This window comes from Ranitomeya imitator, chromosome 5 (assembly GCF_032444005.1).
Source record: "Ranitomeya imitator isolate aRanImi1 chromosome 5, aRanImi1.pri, whole genome shotgun sequence".
NCBI lineage: Eukaryota > Metazoa > Chordata > Amphibia > Anura > Dendrobatidae > Ranitomeya > Ranitomeya imitator.
This window is the reverse complement of record NC_091286.1, coordinates 222000117-222024634: the sequence shown is the minus strand read 5'-3', so window position 1 is coordinate 222024634 and position 24518 is coordinate 222000117. Positions and strand designations below refer to the sequence as shown.

Here is a 24518-nt window from a genome sequence, read left to right as displayed (position 1 = left end):
TCTGAGTCAAAGGACCAGCATAGTAGTCTGGCTGTGGCTGTGCATCAGTGCACTCCATGTCAGATTCAACTTGTAATGGGCATGGACTGTTAACTGCTTCACTTTCTAAGCCAGGGACGGTATGTGTAAAGAGCTCCATGGAGTAACCCGTTGTGTCGCCTGCTGCATTCTTCTCTGTTGTTGTTTTTGCTGAAGAGGACAAGGAAGCGACTTGTCCCTGACCGTGAACATCCACTAACGACGCGCTGCTTTGACATTTACCAGTTTCACGAGAGGAGGCAAAAGAGCTAGAGGCTGAGTCAGCAAGATAAGCCAAAACTTGCTCTTGCTGCTCCGGCTTTAAAAGCGGTTTTCCTACTCCCAGAAAAGGGAGCGTTCGAGGCCTTGTGTAGCCAGACGACGAACCTGGCTCCACAGCTCCAGACTTAGGTGCAATATTTTTTTTCCCACGACCAGCTGATGCTCCACCACTACCACTACCCTCATTACCAGCTGACAATGAACGCCCCCGGCCACGACCTCTTCCACCATACTTCCTCATTGTTTTAAAAACGTAAACAAACTAACGGTATTTGTTGCTGTCACACAAATTATACGGTGAGCTATAACTTCAGTATGATTTAGCTACCCCTTTACAGGTGAGTGAGACCACAACGAAAATCAGGCACAATGTTACACACTCTGTTGTTGGTGGCAACAAATGAGAGAGATGCCACACACGCAGGACTGTCACTGAAGCACAAATGTAAATATTAATCTCCCACTGATTTGATTTTTTTTTTTTTTTAAGGGAGACTTTAGGAAAAAAAAATAATAGAATAAAATGATTTTTTCAGGAAGAATTTAGAAACCAAATAAAATAAAATGATTTTTTCAGGGAGAATTTAGAAACCAAATAAAATAAAATGATTTTTTCAGGGAGAATTTAGAAAACAAATAAAACAAAAAAAGGCTTTCTATGGCCCACTGAGTGAGAGATGACGCACACAGGAGTCAGGAGTGGCACACAAGCCCAGAGGCCAATATTTATCTCCCACTGATTGATGTAGTGATTTTTTCAGGTAGATTTTGGAACCCAAATCAAGCTAAAAAAAATAATAGGCTTTCTATGGCCCACAATTGGAGAGAGAGAGAGAGATGGCACACCCAGGAGTTACGACTGGCACACAAGCAGAAAGGGCAATATTAATCTCCCACTGATTTGTTTTTTTTTTTTTTTTTCAGGGAGACTTTAGGAAAAAAAAATAGAATAAAATGATTTTTTCAGGAAGAATTTAGAAACCAAATAAAATAAAATGATTTTTTCAGGGAGAATTTAGAAAACAAATAAAACAAAAAAAGGCTTTCTATGGCCCACTGAGTGAGAGATGACGCACACAGGAGTCAGGAGTGGCACACAAGCCCAGAGGCCAATATTTATCTCCCACTGATTGATGTAGTGATTTTTTCAGGTAGATTTTGGAACCCAAATCAAGCTAAAAAAATAATAGGCTTTCTATGGCCCACAATTGGAGAGAGAGAGAGAGATGGCACACCCAGGAGTCAAGACTGGCACACAAGCAGAAAGGGCAATATTAATCTCCCACTGATTTGTTGTTTTTTGTTTTTTTTTCAGGGAGACTTTAGGAAAAAAAAAAATAGAATAAAATGATTTTTTCAGGAAGAATTTAGAAACCAAAGAAAATAAAATGATTTTTTCAGGGAGAATTTAGAAAACAAATAAAACAAAAAAAGGCTTTCTATGGCCCACTGAGTGAGAGATGACGCACACAGGAGTCAGGAGTGGCACACAAGCCCAGAGGCCAATATTTATCTCCCACTTTTTTTTTTTTGTTCCAGGGAAAATTTATAAACCCAATAAAAAAAATAATAAATAGGCTTTCTATGGCCCACTATCTGAGAGACAGAGAGAGATGGCACGCTTAGGACTGGCACACAAGCCCAAAGGCCAATATTAATCTCCCTTTTTTTTTTAAGAGAGAATTTATAAAACCAAAAAAAAATAAATAAATAGGCTTTTTATGGCCCACTATTTGTGAGAGAGATGGCACGCTCAGGACTGGCACACAAGCCCAGAGGCCAATATTAATCTCCCACTTTTTTTTTTTTTTCCAGGGAAAATTTATAAACCCAATAAAAAAAAATAAAAATAAATAGGCTTTCTATGGCCCACTATCTGAGAGAGAGAGATGGCACGCTTAGGACTGGCACACAAGCCCAAAGGCCAATATTAATCTCCCACTGATTGATTTATTGATTTTTTCAGGTAAAATTTAGAACCCAAATAAAGCAAAAAAAAAAAAAAATGGGCTTTCTATGGCCCACTGAGTGAGTGATGATGCACACAGGAGTCAGGAGTGGCACACAAGCCCTGAGGCCAATATTTTTCTCCCACTGATTGATGTAGTGATTTTTTCAGGTAGATTTTAGAACCAAAATCAAGCAAAAAAATAAATAGGCTTTCTATGACCCACTGAGTGAGTGAAGATGCACACAGGAGTCAAGAGTGGCACACAAGCCCTGAGGCCAATATTTTTCTCCCACTGATTGATGTAGTGATTTTTTCAGGTAGATTTTATAACCCAAATCAAGCAAAAAAATAAATAGGCTTTCTATGGCCCACTGAGTGAGAGATGACACAGACAGGGATGGCACTCTAGCAGAAATGTCAATCTTAATCTCCCACAAAAAAAACAAAAAAAACAGGGAGTGTCCTTCAATTACTATCTCCCTGCAGTAATCTCAGCCAGGTATGGCAGGCAGCAATAAGGAGTGGACTGATGCACAAATTAAATAAAAAGTGTGTACAAACCAAAAAGATAGCTGTGCAGAAAGGAAGGAACAAGAGGATTTGTGCTTTGAAAAAAGCAGTTGGTTTGCACAGCGGCGTACACACAGCAATGCAGCTATCAGGGAGCCTTCTAGGGCAGCCCAATGAGCTACAGCGCTGAGGGGGAAAAAAAAAAAATGTAGCTTCCACTGTCCCTGCACACCGAAGGTGGTGTTGGGCAGTGGAAATCGCTACAGCACAAGCGGTTTGGTGGTTAATGGACCCTGCCTAACGCTATCCCTGCTTCTGACGAAGCGGCAGCAACCTCTCCCTAAGCTCAGATCAGCAGCAGTAACATGGCGGTCGGCGGGAACTCCCCTTTATAGCCCCTGTGACGCCGCAGACAGCAAGCCAATCACTGCAATGCCCTTCTCTAAGATGGTGGGGACCAGGACCTATGTCATCACGCTGCCCACACTCTGCGTTTACCTTCATTGGCTGAGAAATGGCGCTTTTCGCGTCATTGAAACGCGACTTTGGCGCGAAAGTCGCGTACCGCATGGCCGACCCCGCACAGGGGTCGGATCGGGTTTCATGAAACCCGACTTTGCCAAAAGTCAGCGACTTTTGAAAATGAACGACCCGTTTCGCTCAACCCTACTGTTTTCCATTCATCGCCCCGTTTAATACGCACAAGATTATACGCCCCTCGAAGGTCTATCTTGGTAAACCAACTAGCCCCTTTAATACGAGCAAACAAGTCAGACAGCAACGGCAAAGGATACTGAAATTTGACAGTAATTTTATTAAGAAGGCGGTAATCAATACAAGGTCTCAAAGAACCATCCTTCTTGGCCACAAAAAAAGAACCCTGCTCCCAACGGTGATGACGATGGGCGAATATGGCCTTTCTCCAAGGATTCCTTTATATAACTCTGCATAGCGGCGTGCTCTGGCACAGACAAATTGAATAATCGGCCCTTAGGAAACTTACTAGCAGGAATATAATTAATTGCACAATCGCAATCCCATGAGGAGGTAGGGCACTGGCTTTGGGCTCATCAAATACATCCTGATAATCCGACAAAAACTCCGGAACCTCAGAAGGAGTAGAAGACGAAATTGACAAAAATGGAACATCACCATGTACCCCCTGGCAACCCCAGCTGGACACAGACATAGATTTCCAGTCCAATACTGGATTATGGACCTGTAGTCATGGTAACCCTAAAACGACCACATCATGCAGATTATGTAACACCAAAAAACGGATATCCTCCTGATGTGCAGGAGCCATGCACATGGTCAATTGGGTCCAGTACTGAGGCTTATTCTTGGCCAAAGGCGTAGCATCAATTCCTCTCAATGGAATAGGATGCTGCAAGGGCTCCAAGAAAAAACCACAGCGCCTAGCATACTCCAAGTCCATCAAATTAAGGGCAGCGCCTGAATCCACAAATGCCATAACAGAGTAGGAAGACAAAGAACAAATCAGAGTAACGGACAATAGAAATTTTGACTGTACCGTACCAATGGTGGCAGACCTAGCGAACCGCTTAGTGCGCTTAGGACAATCGGAGATAGCATGAGTGGAATCACCACAGTAAAAACACAGCCCATTCCGACGTCTGTGTTCCTGCCGTTCAGCTCTGGTCAAAGTCCTATCACACTGCATAGGCTCAGGCCCATGTTCAGATAGTACCGCCAAATGGTGCACAGTTTTACGCTCACGCAAGCGCCGATCGATCTGAATAGCCAAAGACATAGACTCATTCAGACCAGCAGGCATAGGAAATCCCACCATGACATTTTTAAGGGCTTCAGAGAGACCCTTTCTGAAGATTGCTGCCAGGGCACATTCATTCCACTGAGTGAGCACAGACCACTTTCTAAACTTCTGACAATATATCTCTGCTTCATCCTGACCCTGACACAGAGCCAGCAAGATTTTCTCTGCCTGATCCACTGAATTAGGTTCGTCAAAAAGCAATCCGAGCGCCAGGAAAAACGCATCCACATCACGCAATGCCGGATCTCCTGGCGCAAGGGAAAATGCCCAGTCTTGAGGGTCACTACGTAACAAAGAAATAATGATCCTTACTTGTTGAGCAGGATCACCTGAGGAGCGAGGTTTCAAAGCTAGAAACAATTTACAATTATTTTTAAAATTCAAAAACTTAGATCTATCACCAAAAAATAAATCAGAAATTGGAATCTTAGGCTCTGACATCGGATTCTGAACCACAAAATCTTGGATGTTTTGTACCCTTGTAGTGAGATTATCCATCCAAGAGGACAGACCTTGAATGTCCATGTCCACACCTGTGTTCTGAACCACCCAGAGGTAAAGGGGATAAGTGAGACAGAACACGCTGCAAAGAAAAAAAATGGTCTCAGAGCTTCACTTATCCCTCTATTGAGATGCATCAATACTTTTGGCCAGCTGTACTGTTATGATCTGGTGGTTAGGACAAATAGTGGACCTGGTAGTTAGAGCACCAGAAAAGACCTGATAGCACATTAATACAGGACAAGCTCTAGGAAGTGGAACCTCTGCTGACCGCAATCCCTAATCCTATCACGCACACTAGAAATAGCCGTGGAGCGCTCCTATCATGACCTAGGCCCCTCGTCACAGCCTCAGAACTAGCTAGCCCTAGAGATAGGAAAAATAAGCCTATCTTGCCTCAGAGAAAATTCCCCAAAGGAAAAGGCAGCCCCCCACATATATTGACTGTGAGTAAGATGAAATCACAAACACAGAGATGAAATAGATTTAGCAAAGAGAGGCCCGACTTACTAAACAGACAGAAGATAGGAAAGGTCACTTTGCAGTCAGCAAAAAACCCTACAAAAGCCACACAGAGAGTGCAGGGAAAAATACCTTCCGCACCGACTAACGGAGCGGAAGGCGCCCCTTGGGCGTCCCAGAGCTTCCAGCAAGCAAGGCAAAATTCACATAAGCATGCTGGACAGAAAAAAATAGCAAACAAGAAAAACGCAAAGCAAAACTTAGCTTCTGCTGGAGGAAACAGGAAACCAGGAAGATCCAGGAGCGAACTAGACCAATGCTACAACATTGACAGCTGGCATCGGACAAGGATCCAAGTGGAGTCAATTAGAGCAGCCCACTAACGAATTAGCCTCGTCACCTGTAGAAGGAAACTCAGAAACACCCACAGGCATCAGAGAAAGTCCATGGACAGAACCAGCCGAAGTACCATTCATGACCACAGGAGGGAGCCCGAAAACAGAATTCACAACACAGTTGTCCTGTTGGTGGGGACACAGAAGTCTTTCCTGTTAGCTGTCTGGCATGCATGGCTGAGTTTATGTTGCGCTTACTTTCCCGTGACCCTCGCATTATGAAAATTTTCATTGACGCTCATTATTGGTTGGTGACACTTCTAGACCCACGTTACAAGGAGAACTTTCAATCTCTTCTTCCAGAGGCAGACAGGTCTACTAAAATGGTGCAGTACCAGAGGGCCCTTGTTGCGGAATTACTAAAAAAATTCCCATCTGAGAACGCTGGCAGCAGACGTCATAGTTCTTTGGACAACCAAGGAGTACAGGCGAGAGAGACACAACTCCAATCCAGCAGAGGCAGGGGAACAATGGCAAAGTTCTAGGAGAGTTTTCTCTGACCCTCCCATCGTCCTGGCACAGAGCCAAGGGGTACTGTCACAAGGAGTGCAATGTTTTGGAAGATGCTGAGGGAGTACCTTGCTGACCGTACCAAAGTCCTCCATGATTCCTCTGTGCCTTTTAATTATTAGGTGTCCAAGCTGGACACCTGGCATGAACTGACTCTCTACGCCTTGGAGGTCCTGACCTGCCCTGCTGCTAGCATTTTGTCAGAGCGGGTTTTTAGTGCCGCTGGTGGAATTATAACTGATAAGCACATCCGCCTGTCAACTGAAAATGCTGACAGGCTGACTCTTATAAAAATGAACAAGGGCTTGATTGAGCCAGACTTCTATACACCACCGAATGATAGCAGCGAAAAATAAACTCCAATACAGTGTCTTTTTTTGGGAGGTGTATTCCCATGCACCTATTCACACCCACACATGGGTATATGCTTCCTGATTTTGGCTATTTGGGGTTATCCTCTTCCTTCTCCTCATCCTCATCATCCACCACCAATAGAACACCAGGGTCAATGTGTTCCGTGATGCTACAGCCACTCTTTTTTTGCAAGGGTGTTTATGATGCCTGTAACTAATTAAATAAAAAAAAGTACCTCCAGGGGGAAATGTATGTCAGCCCATACAATTAGTGTATGGGCATTACAAGTATAGGAGATCCGCTCCTTTATAATAGGAACATTTTATTATTAGACCCTCCTCCACATCTCTTTCACAGGACAATGAAGTGCCTCCTAATTTTTTGCAGACCTTGTATTCATTGCATAGGCAAACACTATGGGAGACACACTTCCTAATAATGAGAACATTGTGTCAAGGCTCCCGGGTGTAGCTACTGCCTGGTGGCTACTCGCCGCAGTAAAGGAGCCCACAGCAGAATGGCAGAGAACTCACCGGGTAGCGAGCAGGCCCTGAACCATGTGACAGAGGGGGAGTGGCCAGTGGTGGAGCCAGGCGCTGTGTGCAAAGGAGGCAAATGGCGCCGGAGAGAAGTCAAATGTGCCAAGGTCAATAACAAGAGAACAAGCGAAGTACTGGAGGGTGAGACAGAAGTATAGTCAGGTGGAAGCCAGAGATCAGAAAGCCGAGTGGATGAAACATACCAGATCAAGGACGGAGAGCAAGCAAGCAACAAAGTATCCACACACACTCCAGGGGGCCAGGCACACAGACAAAACAAAAGTGTAACTGACAGAGAATCCTAGTCCAGTGTGAGTATAAATATCCCTCCCAGATCCAAAAGGAGGCCACAACAATTAACCCTGAGAGGACAGGGCATTAACCCTGTCCAAACCATGACATTGTTTTCAGGAGGCCCACCTCAACGTCTGTTCCAAGGCTTATTGGGGTGCGTGTTTCTTTGGTGCAGGGCAGGCCTTGCATTCAATGCATAAGCAAACAGTATGGCAGTACCAAATTCATAATATTGATAACTTTGATTTCATGTGGCCATCCAGGACGTCTGTTCAATGGGTTGTTGGGGTGTGTGTAACTTTGGTGCGGGGCAGGCCTTGCATTCAGTGCATAAGCAAACAGTTTGGAAGTACCAAATTCATAATAATGGGAACTTTGGTTTCATGTGGCCATCCAGTACGTGGGCTCAAAGGCTTACTGGGGTGCGTGTTACTTTGGTGCAGGGCAGGCCTTGCATTCAATGCATAGGCAAACACTATGGGAGACCCACTTTCTTATAATGAGAACATTTTTTCAGGAGGCACTCCTGTACGTCTTGTGAAAGAGGTATTGGGGGGCACCTTAATTTTTGGCAGCCCAGCCACTCAATGCATAGGCAATAACAGTATAGGAGACCCAGTGTATAATAATGGCCCTTTAAGAATATTAATGCCGCCTGATGGCCCTATAAAAATAGGCTGTGACGTTAAGAGTCCCTCCTTCATAAATGAAACAAGATGTGTCTGATGAATGTCACACACCACATGGCCACCTAAGGTTGTTCAATGTTACAATGACATTTCCCAGTGAATGCATTTGTATTGGTTGAAAGCAATGTTAAAGTTGAAAAATGTATCAAAAACGCTACGTGTGAACAAGGCCAAAGTGGTGCAGGAACATTTTTGTTTTTGGTTAATTATTTTGCCTTATATACAGTCATGGCCAAAAGTATTGACACCCCTGCAATTCTGTCAAATAATACTCAGTTTCTTCCTGAAAATGATTGCAATCACAAATTCTTTGGTATTATTATCTTCATTTAATTTGTCTTAAATGAAAAAAACACAAAAGAGAATGAAGCAAAAAGCAAAACATTGATCACTTCACACAAAACTCCAAAAATGGGCCAGCCAAAAGTATTGGCACCCTTAGCCTAATACTTGATTGCACAACCTTTAGCCAAAATAACTGCGACCAACCGCTTACGGTAACCATTAATGAGTTTCTTACAATGCTCTGCTGGAATTTTAGACCATTTTTCTTTGGCAAACTGCTCCAGGTCCCTAATATTTGAAGGGTGCCTTCTCCAAACTGCCATTTTTAGATATCTCCACAAGTGTTCTATGGGATTCAGGTCTGGACTCATTGCTGGCCACCTTAGAAGTCTCCAGTGCATTCTCTCAAACCATTTTCTAGTGCTTTTTGAAGTGTGTTTTGGGTCATTGTCCTGCTGGAAGACCCATGACCTCTGAGGGAGACCCAGCTTTCTCACACTGGGCCCTACATTATGCTGCAAAATTTGTTGGTAGTCTTTAGACTTCATAATGCCATGCACACAGTCAAGCAGTCCAGTGCCAGAGGCAGCAAAGCAACCCCAAAACATCAGGGAACCTCCGCCATGTTTGACTGTAGGGACTGTGTTCTTTTCTTTGAATGCCTCTTTTTTTCTCCTGTAAACTCTATGTTGATGCCTTTGCCCAAAAAGCTCTACTTTTGTCTCATCTGACCAGAGAACATTCTTCCAAAACGGTTTAGGCTTTTTCTGGTAAGTTTTGGCAAACTCCAGCCTGGCTTTTTTATGTCTCGGTGTAAGAAGTGGGGTCTTCCTGGGTCTCCTACCATACAGTCCCTTTTCATTCAGACGCCGACGGATAGTACGGGTTGACACTGTTGTACCCTCGGACTGCAGGGCAGTTTGATCTTGTTTGGATGTTAGTCGAGGTTCTTTATCCAACATCCACACAATCTTGTGTTGAAATCTCTTGTCAATTTTTCTTTTCCGTCCACATCTAGGGAGGTTAGCCACAGTGCCATGGGCTTTAAACTTCTTGATGACACTGCGCACGGTAGACACAGGAACATTTAGGTCTTTGGAGATGGACTTGTAGCCTTGAGATTGCTCATGCTTCCTCACAATTTGGTTTCTCAAGTCCTGAGACAGTTCTTTGGTCTTCTTTCTTTTCTCCATGCTCAATGTGGTACACACAAGGACACAGGACAGAGGTTGAGTCAACTTTAATCCATGTCAACTGGCTGCAAGTGTGATTTAGTTATTGCCAACACCTGTTAGGTGCCACAGGTAAGTTACAGGTGCTGTTAATTACACAAATTAGAGAAGCATCACATGATTTTTCAAACGGTGCCAATACTTTTGTCCACCCCCTTTTTATGTTTGGTGTGGAATTATATCCAATTTGGCTTTAGGACAATTCTTTTTGTATTTTTTCATTTAAGACAAATTAAATGAAGATAATAATACCAAATAATTTGTGTTTGCAATCATTTTCAAGAAGAAAATGAGTATTATCTGACAGAATTGCAGGGGTGTCAATATTTTTGGCCATGACTGTATAATTCATTACCTTGGAAAGGATGTACCTTAACATATTTCCCATGAAAATCCATTTTGGTTTCATTTTTGTATGTTTTTTGGTATGTTTAAAAATGGCGGAAGACTCTGACAACATTGATCAAAGCTGTGACCTGGGAGTCAGAAATGCTTCCAGGGGCGATCCCCATGATGTTCCCATGTCATTAGAGCAGTGTTTCCATTATTTTCAGATGTTTTTAGACCTTAAAAAGGCCCCTAGGGGGGATCGCGGTAAAAATACTTGGGTTTCCCATAGATTTACATTGGGCTCGTTGTTTTGGCCGAGTACCCGAATATTACAAATTGCTGGACCCGAGCAGCGAGCACCCGAGCATTTTAGTGCTCGCTCATCACTAGTAATTACTAACTATACACTGTATTAGCTTTGTGGAAAAATAAGTCCTGGAAAACATACATGTACATATGCATCAAGCGGTTCAGTACTGTAGCTGGAACTTTACATCATAATACGTGTCATTAACAAGAAGAAGTCATGATAATATCAAATAATTTTTTAATTAAGTTATAGGATTTCAACAATACAAATATTTAACCCCTTCCTGACATGCACCGTACTAGTACTGCTCTGCGGGAACTGAGTTCCCGCAAACCGCAGTACTAGTACGGCGGCACGATCGTGCGGCCCCCCTCTGAGTGCCCCGGTGATTGCGTGCAGGTGTTAGCTGTATATGACCCCTCTGATGCCGCTGTCAGTAGTGACAGCGACATAGAGGGGCATCGCGCAGGGACAGGGGCTCCCTGCGCTCTCCCACCGGAACAACGTAAAGCGATCGCGTTGTTCCGGTGTCCTGGAAGGAGTCCCTGGATCCAAGATGGCCGCGGGGCTCCTTCCGGGTCCTGAAGTGAGGTGGCTAGCCGGCGCCTGCTCAGGGCCTCCTGCACTGCCTGTCAGATCCCTGATCTGACACAGTGCTATGCAAAGTGTCAGATCACGATCTGATCTAATATAGTGATGTCCCACCCTGGGACAATGTTAGAAAGTAAAAAAATAAAAATAAAATGTATTAAAAAAAAATTAAAAAAAAAGGTCCCCAAATAAGGAAAAAAAAAATTTCCCAATAAATCCATTTATTTATGTAAATTTAAAAAAAAACAGTAAAAGTACACATATTTGGTATCGCCGCATCCAAAATGACCCGCACTATAAAACTACCCCACTAGTTAACCCCTTCAGTGAACACCACAAAAAAAAAAAAAAAAAAAAAAACGAGTCAAAAAACAACGCTTTATTATTATACCGGCGAACAAAAAGTGGAATAACACGCGATCAAAAATACGGATATAAATAAACATGGTACCACTGAAAACATCATCTTGTACCGCAAAAAAAAGCAGAAAAATAAAAAAGTTATAGCTCTCAGAATAAAGCGATGCAAGAGCAATTATTTTTTATATAAAATAGTTTTTATTGTGTAAAAGCGCCAAAACAGAAAAAAATGATATAAATGAGGTATCGCTGTAATCGTACTGACCTGAAGAATGAAGCTGCTTTATCAATTTTACCACACGTGGAACGGTATAAACGCGCCCCCTAAAAGAAATTCAGGAAATGCTGGTTTTTGTTCATTCTGCCTCCCAAAAATCGGAATAAAAAGCGATCCAAAAATGTCATGTGCCCGAAAATGGTACCAATAAAAAGTTCAACTCGACCCACAAAAAACAAGACCTCACATGACTCTGGGGGCCAAAATATGGATAAATTATAGCTCTCAAAATGTGGTGATGCAAAAACAATTTTTTGCAATAAAAAGCGTCTTTTAGTGTGTGACGGCTGCCAATCATAAAAATCCACCCAAAAAAACGATACAAAAGTAAATCAAACCCCCCTTCATCACCCCCTTAGTTAGGGAAAAATAATAAAATATAAAAAAAATTTATTTATTTCCATTTTCCCATTGGGGTTAGGGCTAGGGTTGGGGTTAGGGTTAGGGCTAGGGTTAGGGTTGGGGCTAAAGTTAGGGTTTGGATTACATTTACGGTTGGGATTAGGGTTAGGAGTGTGGTTAGGGTTGTGGTTGGGATTAGGGTTATGGGTGTGTTTGGGTTAGGGTTTCAGTTAGAATTGGGGGTTTCCACTGCTTAGGCACATCAGGGGCTCTCCAAACGCGACATGGCGTCCGATCTCAATTCCAGCCAATTCTGCTTTGAAAACCTAAAACAGTGCTCCTTCCATTCCGAGCTCTCCCTTGCGCCCAAACAGGGATTTACCCCAACATATTGAGTATCAGCGTACTCAGGACAAATTGGACAACAACTTTTGGGGTCCAATTTGTCCTATTACCCTTGGGAAAATAAAAATTTGGGGGCTAAAATATCATTTTTGTGGAAAAAAAATATTTTTTATTTTCACGGCTCTGCGTTATAAACTTTAGCGAAACACTTGGGGCTTCAAAGTTCTCATAACACATCTAAATAAGTTCCTTGGGGGGTCTAGTTACCAATATGGGGTCACTTGTGGGGGGTTTCTACTGTTTAGGTACATCAGGGGCTCTGCAAATGCAACATGACGCCTGCAGGCCAATTCATCTAAGTCTGCATTCCAAGCGGCGCTCCTTCCCTTCCGAGCTCTGCCGTGCGCCCAAACGGTGGTCCCCCCACATATGGGGTATCAGCATACTCAGGACAAATTGGACAACAACTTTTGGGGTCCAATTTCTCCTGTTACCCTTGGGAAAAAATTGCGGGCTAAAATCATTTTGTGGAAAGAAAAAATGATTAAAAAATTTTCACTGCTCTGCATTCTAAACTTTAGTGAAACAATTGGGGGTTAAAAGTGCTCACCACACATCTAGATAAGTTCCTTAGGGGGTCTTCTTTCCAAAATGGGTCACTTGTGGGGGGTTTCCACTGTTTAGGCACATTAAGGGCTCTCCAAACCCGACATGGGTTCCGATCTCAATTCCAGCCAATTTTGCATGAAAACCAAACGTCGCTCCTTCCCTTCCGAGCTCTGCCATGCGCTCAAACAGTGGTTTACCCCCATATATGGGGTATCAGCGTACTCAGGACAAATTGTACAACAACTTTTGAGGTCTAATTTGTCCTGTTAACCTTGGGAAAATAAAAAATATGGGGCGAAAAGATCATTTTTGTGAAAAAAATGATTTTTTTTTACGGCTCTACATTATAAACTTCTGTGAAGTACTTTGGGGTTCAAAGTGCTCAACACACATCTAGATAAGTTCCCTAGGTGGTCTACTTTCCAAGATAGTGTCACGTGAGGGGGGTTTCCACTGTTTAGGCACATAAGGGGCTCTCCAAACGCAACATGGTGTCCGATCTCAATTCCAGCCAATGTTGCATTGAAATGTCAAACAGCGCTCTTTCTCTTCCGAGCTCTGCCATGCGCCCAAACAGTGGTTTATCCCCACACATGGGGTATCAGAGTACTCAGGACAAATTACACAACAATGTTTGGGATCCAATTTGTCCTGTTACCCTTGGGAAAATAAAAAATTTGGGGCAAAAAGATCATTTTTTGTGAAAAAAATATGATTTTTTTTTATGGCTCCACATTATAAACTTCTGTGAAGCACTTGGAGGTTCAAAGTGCTCACCACACATCTAAATTAGTTCCTTAGGGGGTCTACTTTCCAAAATGGTGTCACTTGTGGGGGGGTTCCACTGTTTAGGCACATCAGAGGCTCTCCAAATGCGACATGGTGTCCGATCTCAATTCCAGCAAATTTTACATTGAAAAGTCAAATGGCGCTCCTTCCCTTCCAAGCTCTGCCATGCGCCCAAACAGTGGTTTACCCCCACATGTGGAGTATCGGCGTACTCAGGATAAATTGTACAACGACTTTTGTGGTCCAATTTCTCCTGTTACCCTTGGTAAAATAAAACAAATTGGATGTTAAGTAAAAATTTTGTGAAAAAAAGTTAAATGTTCAATTTTTTTATGCAAATTGCCTCTTCTGAGAAAAAGAGGACTTAAACTCTATAGCGCCACCTGTTGGAAGTAGCGATCCTACAAGTCACAATCAACCCTTTAACGAGTCGTGCAATATGACTTAGGATAAAAGCCAAATCAGTATCTCAATTCGCAGACACGGTGTTTCGGGCTGTTGGCCCTCGTCAGTGCGAAGCATGAGAACTGATTTGGCTAGGTGAGAGATTCTGGACTGGGGTCTAAGGGGTATTGTTTCTCCTTATGTAGAGTGACATACCATGTCTGGATTGTCTAGGTAAGGAGGCTTATTCGCCGTGCAATGCTCCTCTGGGAAAACATTCCAAAAATTCCTGTGAAGCACCTGCAGGGTTAATAAACTTTTTGAATGTGGTTTTGAGTACCTTGAGGGGTAAAAGAACTGTGCTCCAATCACAGCCAGAACCAAAGCTATCACAGCAGGAGATATTTTAAAATATATATATTTATTTAGTGACAATTAGAAAACCATTAAAATGTACAAGAATTAAAAATAAGAGTTTTTTATATGAATATGTATATACATAATATATTTGGCGAAGAGCGGACGCGTCCGAGTAACGATTAGCCAGATGGGCAACCCTGGCTGCTGCATTAAGGATGGACTGGAAAGTCAAGTGAGGGGGAGGTCAATTAATAGAGCATTGCATTAGTCCAGGCAGCACCGCCTCCAGCGCCTAGAACCCTGGGACCAGGCCACGGGCATGGAGCAATTCCTGAAGACCCCAATTTCGCCCACCACCCTGCCGGGTGAGGTCTATGCAGAGCGGACTGTGTACCGCTGGGTGAATCCCGGACGAGCCTCTCACGTAGCACCTGGTAGCCGCCAGTATCCGGCTGGGCTACCTCGACCATTGCTACCACCAGAACTCGAATAAACCTCGGAAAACCGCAAACTGTATATAGTTCCTTTAAACTGTTCTTTCTCTGCTTTAAACCCGTCCAGGATTAATCCTTAAAGGGATCCCTTAGTTTACCTGGGATCCCTATTTGTTCCAGTTTTGCACAAGTTATCAGGGTTTTAAAGAACTGCGGAATCATGAACTGAGCATGGTTACAAACTGTTCCTGTATATAGTTTGCACCTTCTTAAAGGTGCTCTCTACTGGTTTTACAAGAAGGGAGACTTTGCGAAGAAACTGTTCCTGATGATGACGTGAAAGTTTCTCTTGTCTTACAGTTGATTACTGACTTGTTGATTGTTTGCATTACCTCAGAAAAGACTAGTTTCCCTCTTAAAGGGAATGTTCGGTTGTTGCATCTTAATAATGTTTACATAGCTGATAGTATGTAGCTAGATAGTGATAGAAAACTGATGACGTACTCTAAATAAAAGTGAGGTTTTAGGCAGAAAGATGCTGTAGGCCCGTGGGGTAGACAGATAGTCCTGCATGTGAAGAAGAAGAATAAAGAAAATGTTAAATTGCACATTAAGGGTTAATGATAATATACCCTTAGAGGGTAATTGCACTTAGTAGATAGAATACCTGTATGGGTAATTGTATGCCATAGTAAGTTAGTAATTGTTCTTTTTCTACTTTTGCCTTAAAGGGTAATACGCACAATGTAAATATGTTCATGTTTGCAATGTTCAAGTGCTCTCACCTCCCATAAAGGGAAGCACTGTCAAAATTTATTTGTTTAAAAGCATTTCAAAATTTTGCATGTATTCTGTTTGCTAACCTGTAATTGTTGTGTTCTTTTCCCAGCCCGGGAGTGCTGGATTTAACGGGGGGGGAGAGGGGGGAGGGAAGCAGCGCCCCAGAGTCCTGGTCGTTGCAGTAATGTCGTACTTCCACCAGGGTGAGCGATGTTACGTCTGATGGCACCAAAGGAGTTCACCCTGCCAGGTATCACAGCCACACACACACTTCACACGCTGGCCACCAGGGGGAGCAAAAGGTTCTATCTATTAGGTCACTCCTCACATTTGGGTAAAACTGGGGGTTGGTTAGGAAGTTAGGAGTAAGAGAAAGGAGTAAGAGGAGGAGAGGAGAGCTCCTGGCTGGGGACCGACGAGGAAAGGTTTCCAGGTCGAGCTGGCTGGGGTGATCCCTGGTCAGATCCAGACTGTAGTCTGAGGAGGAAGGAAAGAAGGACACGGAGCTGCGCCTGCAACCCATGCAGCAGCCTCCTAAGAAAGGACACGAAAGGAAGTGTGCCGTAGTGAGTGAGCACAGAAGTCATAGCAACAGGAGTGAAACAATAGCGGGAGACCAGCTAGAAGCAGGCTGCCTCCCTCTGAGCGCAGATCCGGTGGCCGGAACACCGAGGGAGTAATAGACTCTACGCTTTACTTCAGAGACCGGCAGGGCAGTTGATTCCAAGTTGGCTGTCCGACCTAAACACCTAAGCAGACAAGGTGGCAACGCGGAGGAGGGGCGTCTCTGGGGTCCCTATAAAATAGCCTCAGGCCACCACTGTCATACGGGTGATGTCCTATCCATCTGGGGGACAGAGAGAGAGAGAGAAGTAACAAGAGTGAGGACCTTATGGTAGCTAATGCAAGTAGGGACCTACTACGTTACTGTGCATAAGGGGAAGGCTACTGATTTCCACCTGGATAAGGGGACTCTGGAATTGCCATCAGACCGGCCGGACCCTGCTACCCTGTCATCCGGCACTCTGGACTGTGGATGCTGAAGCCTTCAGTAAAGGTAAAGAGACTGCACCCATTGTGTCCTCGTTGTTTGCCGCGTCTTACATCATCCACCATCACCATCTACACTTCTGGGAAGCCCTGGGGACACACTTCACCTGTGGGACGGTACACCATCTAGCTGCCATTCCATCACCCCAGCGGACCCCAAAGCAGCATCGGTCACCCTGACCGAATACCACAGGTGGAGTCACGAACACTACCGTTATCTACAAACTCTACCCTTTTATTGGGCGCCCCTCATAGGGCCACGGTCCGGGTCGGGCCACCGTGACATCCCCGCCGAGGGAACTGAAGGACCCGGTACCGAGTACCCCATTGCCCTTACGTGGGGGCGATCCATTACCCCACCACCAACACAACATAGACTTGAGCCTCATGGAAGTGCCCAACACATGAGCACCTTCTTGCTGTACTATCTTCAACATAATGCCCGTATTCTTAGAGTTAAAAATAGTGCTGACAACTGTGTTACCACTCTGTTAGATCTATGGTACAAGAGTAAATTTAGATGCTTTCCTCCTAAAAAGGGACTAGCTTATGCTGGAATATCAAAACACACTTGTAGAGAATCTTAGGAGTGATTTCCCCAATATAGCAGTTAAGCACACAGTGAGCATCCCAGTTTTAGACATTCAACCTGGGAACGTCAAGGCATCATTGCAAAAACATTAGCAGCAGCAGTGTTGGTGGCATAAGCAATTTCTGTGAGTCGTTTCACACATTTTTTAGACCAACCCATGCACCAGCAGAAAATAGTACAAGTCAGACAAGTTGTGAAAGACTGGAGAGGATGGCGCAGGAGTATCTGGAGCTCAATATCAATGCCATCAGAGGGGGTTTGGAACCTTTTGCATTTTGGTCTTTAAAAATGGAAGAGTGGTGTCACGACTCAGCTGTCGGGTGACCCAGGACCAGGGGCTCCTTCCTTTTTCCTAACACTAGGGGGTGCCCTAGCTAGCCCTATTCCCTGGGATACTTCTGAAGTGAAAATGCCGTGGCCGCCACCCTTGACTTATCTCCTGAATCAGCTCTCTGTAAGTTCTCTTCCTCCACCCAGGGAAGAAGAGCACTGTCGTGCACCGCAGTACACCAACCCGACAAACAAGGCAACACGAATAAGGAGTCACAGAAAATACCAAGCATACAAATAATTACATATAACAGAGGAATGCACTGGGGAGTGGAGGACGGGGCAAAACCAAAGTAAGAAGAGGGACGGGAATTATCACACTTACAAACCCATGCAACAGTCACAGATAACTCCTTCAAACTCCTTCTCACATAAACACCTGTCCTCCAAGCCATGTAGCACAAGCTAGCTCTGACATGTGTTTGAATCATAACCCAAATGATATAGGGGATGAGAGTGGCTAACCAAGCTCAAGAGAGAGCTCAGACTCCTAGAGCTTCCAACATGGCCGATTAACCCATGTTCTGCCAAAAGAAATAAACACCATTTAAAAAGAAGATGAAGTGTTTCTTTTCAGTGCAGGAGTTGGAGCAATCAGACGTTGTGGTCTTTTGGCTCCTCTCTGTTGCGGTGATCCCGTGATAAGTGGCCTGAGCTCACCTGTCACGCCTTGGACGTTTTGTCATGCCCAGCACCCAGCGTTCTCTCAGAATGTGTTTTCAGCGCTGCTGGTAATGTAGACCACCTAACTTTCACCAAAAGAAAAAACAAGTCATGGATCTCTAATGATTTCTGCACCCCAGTTGCAGACTGGGTAGACTAGAGATGGTGTAGCTTTTAGTATCATGCATTGATCTCACATTAGTGTAGTCTGTGCCACCTTTGTGGTGGCTTCTGGGACTGCTGTTGGTACTGCTGCTGATATTACAAAAAAAAGTTTGAAATATGGAGGATCCTAGTTGGGTCTCCATCTGGTGGGTTGCCTACATCAGAAGGTGTGTTTAGGGCCTATTATACTGTTTTTGCTCTGTGTAAATTGATGCCTCTCTAGCGGTGTGCGACAATAATTTTTTAAAATGTGGAGACTCCAAGTTGGGTCTCCATCTGGTGGGTTACCTGTGTAAGTAGGTCTCCCAGACCAGCAGGCCTCCACTGACTTTCAGTCAACTACCTGTGTTACTTTCCTTACATTTATTTTATCAATATTACTGTATGAAACTGATGTTTGTGCCATCTGAGTGTGGCTGGAAAAAAATAAAAAAAATTGGGAGTGTTGCATGAGGTATCAGGACTCCCACTAGGTCCTCATTGAAACTTCAATTCCAAGTTGTAAATGCTGGGCGAGGCCCTGATACCTCATGTATGGCCCATGTATAAGAGTTGCTATGCCATTTGCAGATTTCTACTGTGGGTCAATTGATTCCACTTTTTATGGTGTCTGCCACTAATTTTAGCTGTTTGGGAAGTTTTTTGTCACCCCTTAAGGTGTTGTGTATATGTTTGGTTTGGTCCACCATTGAATCTAATGGGTACGTTCGTCGAACTGTTTGGCGAACATTGAAAGGTTCGCTCATCTCTGATTAAGAGCCCCACATAACCCTTTGAATAGCAAGATGAAAGATCCTCCTACTGTTTTTTGAACATATTGCCATCAATTGTGAAGGAGGAAAAAACCTGATTGCGAAGACCTCTAGGAATGAATCCTTTTGCCACAAAACATTCCAAAAAGGCTTGTTCCACAATAATCGAGTTTTCTTATTCAATACGTTTTTTAATTTATTAACATAGTCCTCAGTATCATTGGAATTTAAAACCACACTTAGGTCCTCACTAAAGACCTCATCGAGTTTAATGAGCCATATTTTTTCACGTGGTTTATGAGCCATTCGTTTTTATGAATGAGCTGTGAAAATACCCAGTAATATAAGTACATTATATTGAAAAGCACCAAAGCTACCATAATCCCAACAGGGAAGGGCAACTCCCAAATAAATGAATCCTACAAAACAATGAAGTGATAATCCCCAGAAATGAGCAGCACTAAGATATCAATCACTGTAGAATTTTTAAAAAGTATACATTTTATTTCTCAAAAACATAAAAAGTATAGATATACCAAGGACAAACAGTACATTACATAAAAAATTAGTAGATCAACGGTGAAGACACAAACATATAGGGTGTCACCATGGACAGAAATATGTGCAAGCAAAATCATGTAGGGATAGCTGACAATACCTCCATACACATTGGTTAGTAGAAAAATTATACATATAGAACAAAACCTGACACAAAGAAAAGCAGTGCTAGGCGATAATACATAATGGCCACTAGATGGCACCAGAGTACAGAAAAAGTGTTCACATAGTATTGCCAAACACCAGAGTCAGGATGTAAGTAACTGCAAGTAAACTGACTATTAAAATGATGAGTGGTCACATAACATGATGTAGTGCAAAGCTTACCCATGTAGTGGAGAACCCAGGTGTACGTCCGTAGTTTCGACGTACACCCTTGGTTTCTCACCCTTTGGAATAAATAACTGCAATCAGTTGCTTCCTATAACCATCAACAAGCTTCTTACACCTCTCAACCGGAGCACTCTTTTTTTGCAAACTGCTTCAAATCTATCACATTTGAAGGGTGCCTTCTCCCAACAGCAATTTTAAGATGTCTCTGCAGTTGTTCAATGGGATTTAGATCTGGACTCGTTGCCGGCCACTTTAGAACCCTCCAGCTTTTTGTTTCCATCCATTTCTGGGTGCTTCTTGAAGTATGCTTGAGGTTATTGTCCTGCTTTCTGACATTGACACTCTACATTGTGATCCAAAATCCATTGGTAATCTTCAGATTTCATCATGCTTTGCACAAAGTCAAGGCACCCAGTGCAAGAGGCAGCAAAACAACTCAATACATCTTTGAACCTCCACCATATCTGACTGTAGGTGCTGCATTCTTTTTTTTGTAGGCCTCATGTCTCTGCGTCAGCAGATGGTGTCTTCTTGGGTCTCCTGTCATAGTGTTTAATTTAATTGAAATATTGATGGATAGTTCGTGCTGACAATAATCCTGTGACCTATTGTCTTCAACTGCCTGCGAATATGTAAGGTGCATATGGTGGTAGTCATGGGCAAGGGGCTGTTGTGTTTCCACACCCTGATAAAGATAAAAGGAGTGACCACCTTACCCTTTGAAAGAGTCAGCCTGACTTGTTACCAGAGATATTGAAGTCCCCAAGTAAAGTCAGTAAGTGTAGACATAGCTAATAGGCAATAGTATTTACCAGCCAGGGGGCACATGCATATTTACCCCTATGTTACCTCCTTTAGTAAGGGCTCTCCTGCACCCTGTTTGTGAATTTACCTTTGTGACATTGGTTGGTAAATATTATTGCCCTTTTGCTATGTCAATAATTGAATTATTTTGTGAATTTTTAAAGTTGCTTTTATTGTTTTGGCTGTGCTTTTTTTGGTTGCACTAAGTGGTTTATGCAGAGATGCCACAATTCTCCACTAGTAGTGAATCCAACATATTCACGTACATGATATAGTTTCATAGTTTTACGGTTGATGGCAGACATAAAGGTGTATTCCTATCTTCAAGATCCTATCCCAATATGTAGGTGTAATAATACTAATATTAGCAAATCCCTCCAATTAGAAATGTAGTATGGTCTTTCTGATTCCTCGGTGCAGGCATTGCAGGACATTAGGTATCCATGGTTACGTCCAATAGCCACTAGCTGTCACTATATCAGTGGTCGTAACCATGGATACCTAAGGTCCTGCAATGCCTGCACATGAGGAAAGAGACATAGCAAAACAGAAAAACTATACTATATTTCTAATTGGAGGGATTTGCTAACATTATTATAACTACACAAACTACATATCGGGGTAGAATGTTGTAGATGGGAGTCCCCCTTTAATTCCATTGAGTTCAGTCTTTAGCCTAACATGTTGATCCAGAGGAAAGCAAAACCCGAATGAGGCAGACACTAATAGCTCCATATTAGGGGAAATTCCTTCCTGACTCCACATGCGCCAATCAGACCAGTTACATAGATCAATGTCCTATCTTCAAATCTATTGCCCATATCCAGTAATATTACATTTTCAAGAAAGGCATCCAGGTTTTTTTTACCTTGCATTATATTGTATTTATCTTTTTCTTTTTTATATGTTTCTATGGCATTGGTAGAGGCAGTATAAAGAGAGCTTAAAATATTTATACACTCGCAATGCAGCTGAAAGATACAACAATTACATGGATGCAAGGGCTTAAAACAGTCGACCGCTAATAAAAAGATGAGATTTATATAGGATAATCGGCTGCCACAATAGAGCATGTATCTGTCAAAATATATTAAAAAAACTTCTGGAAACCAGGGACGCACTTCCACTGCTGAGGCTATGACACTTTCCCATACAAGAACAGATTCAGGCAAACTGTGTGCACAAGGAGCAAAGAGTTGTGTTATGCGACCCCTAGTGGTAAAAGAAAGAAATGACAAACAAAATACACAAGGAACATTGGATTAAATTCACCATCATATCCAAGATGACAAAACGCAGCTATCATGCAACCAGTCACCTGTGCAAAGATCATTTTACTTTGATTGGATCCTTTAGTCTTCTTTCTACAGATTCACTGACCCACTTGTTAGTCTTATTATTCATAAGTTGCAGGGTATTGTGACATATGTACAGTGGGGAAAACAAGTATTTGATATATTGCCGATTTTGCAAGTTTTCCCACCTACAAAGAATGGAGAGGTCTGTAATTTTTATCGCAGGTACACTTCAACTGAGAAACAAAATCTAAAAAGAAAATCACATTGAATGATTTTTACATAATTAAATTGCATTTTATTACATGAAATAAGTATTTTATCACCCACGAACCAGCAAGAATTCTGGCTCTCACAGACCTGTTAGTTTTTTTTAAGAATCCCTCCGAATCTGCACTCATTACCTGTATTAATTGCACCTGTTTGAACTTGTTACCTGTATAAAAGACACCTGTTCACGCATTCAATCAATCACACTCCAACCTCTCCACCATGGCCAAGACCAAAGAGCAGCACCAGGGTCAAAATTGTAGACCTGTACAAGGCTGGGATGGACTACAGGACAATAGGCAAGCAGCTTGGCAAGAAGGCAACAACTGTTGGCCCAATTATTAGAAAATGGAAGAAACACAAGATGACTGTCAATCCTCCTTGATCTGGGGCTCCATGAAAGATACCATCTCTTGGGGTTAGGATGATACTGAGAAAGGAATCAGAACTACATGGTAGGACACTGGTCAACGACCTGAAGAGGGCTGTGACCACAATTTCAAACATTATCATTAGTAACACAATATGCCGTCATGGATTACATTCCTGCAGGGCACGCACATGTCCAGGTCCGTTTGAAGTTCACCAGTGACCATCTGTTTGATCCAGAGGAGGCATGGGAGAATGTCAAGTGGTCAGATTAAACTTTTAGAAAATAGAACTTTTTGATATCAACTCCACTCGCCGTCTTTGGAGTAAGAAGAAGGATGAGTACAACCCCAAAAACACCATCCCAACCTTGAAGCATGGTGGGGGATAACATCTTACTTTGGGGGTGCTTTTCTGCAAATGGGGTCATGTATCACGAGATTTTGGCCAACAACCTCCTTCCCTCAGTAAGAGCATTGTCATGCTGTAAGACCCAGCCATGGCCCATCTTCAATAACCCCAAACACACAGCAAGAGCAACTTAGGAGTGGCTCCATAAGAAGCATTTCAAGGTCCTTAAGTTGCACCAATTGTTTTAATGATGCATATGATTAGTCATAGAGTATGACAAGGCACAACTCGCAATTGTGATTACCCTATATATGATCTTAATATGTTATTATAAATGGCCACATATGGTGAGAGGGAAGTAAAAGAGGACCAAAATATTCACCCATAGTCATAGATAAATGAGCATGCACTTATAATTAGGCCATTAGTGAATATATAGTATACAGTGTAAATGTCCAAATAAATTATGGCCAGAACCTCTTAGGCTACTTTCACACATCAGGTTTTTGCTGTCAGCAGGGCCGGCTCCAGGTTTTTGAGGGCCCCGGGCGAAAGAGTCTCAGTGGGCCCCCCCTTTAACACATACCATGATTCATGATCGCATATAAACACAGCCATGAAGTATATATAACAGCCCACGTAGCATATAACACAGCCCACGTATCCTATAACAGCCCATATAGTATATAACACGGCCCACATAGTTTATACAACAGACATGTAGTATACAGCACTGCCCACACAGTAGTATACAGCACAGCCCACACAGTAGTATACAGCACAGCCCACACAGTAGTATACAGCACAGCCCACACAGTAGTATACAGCACAGCCACACAGTAGTATATAGCAGCCCACATAGTATATAACACAGCCAACGTAGTATATAACACAGCCCACGTAGTATATAACAGCCCACGTAGTATATAGCAGCCCACGTAGTATATAGCAGCCCACGTAGTATATAGCAGCACAGCCCATGTAGTATATAGCAGCGCAGCCCATGTAGTATATAGCAGCGCAGCCCATGTATTATATAGCAGCGCAGCCCGTGTAGTATATAGCAGCGCAGCCCACGTAGTATATAGCAGCCCAGCCCACGTAGTATATAGCAGCCCAGCCCACGTAGTATATAGCAGCCCAGCCCACGTAGTATATAGCAGCCAAGCCCACATAGTATATAGCAGCCCAGCCCACGTAGTATATAGCAGCCCAGCCCACGTAGTATATAGCAGCCCAGCCCACGTAGTATATA

General features: G+C 43.1%; 1 protein-coding gene across 1 annotated transcript in view; it reads left to right on the top strand.

Moving 5' to 3' along the window:
- The window catches only part of SYTL3 (synaptotagmin like 3), a 321014-nt gene that overhangs the window by 33334 nt on the left and 263162 nt on the right, over positions 1–24518 (top strand). The gene's annotated exons all lie outside the window — the stretch shown is intronic.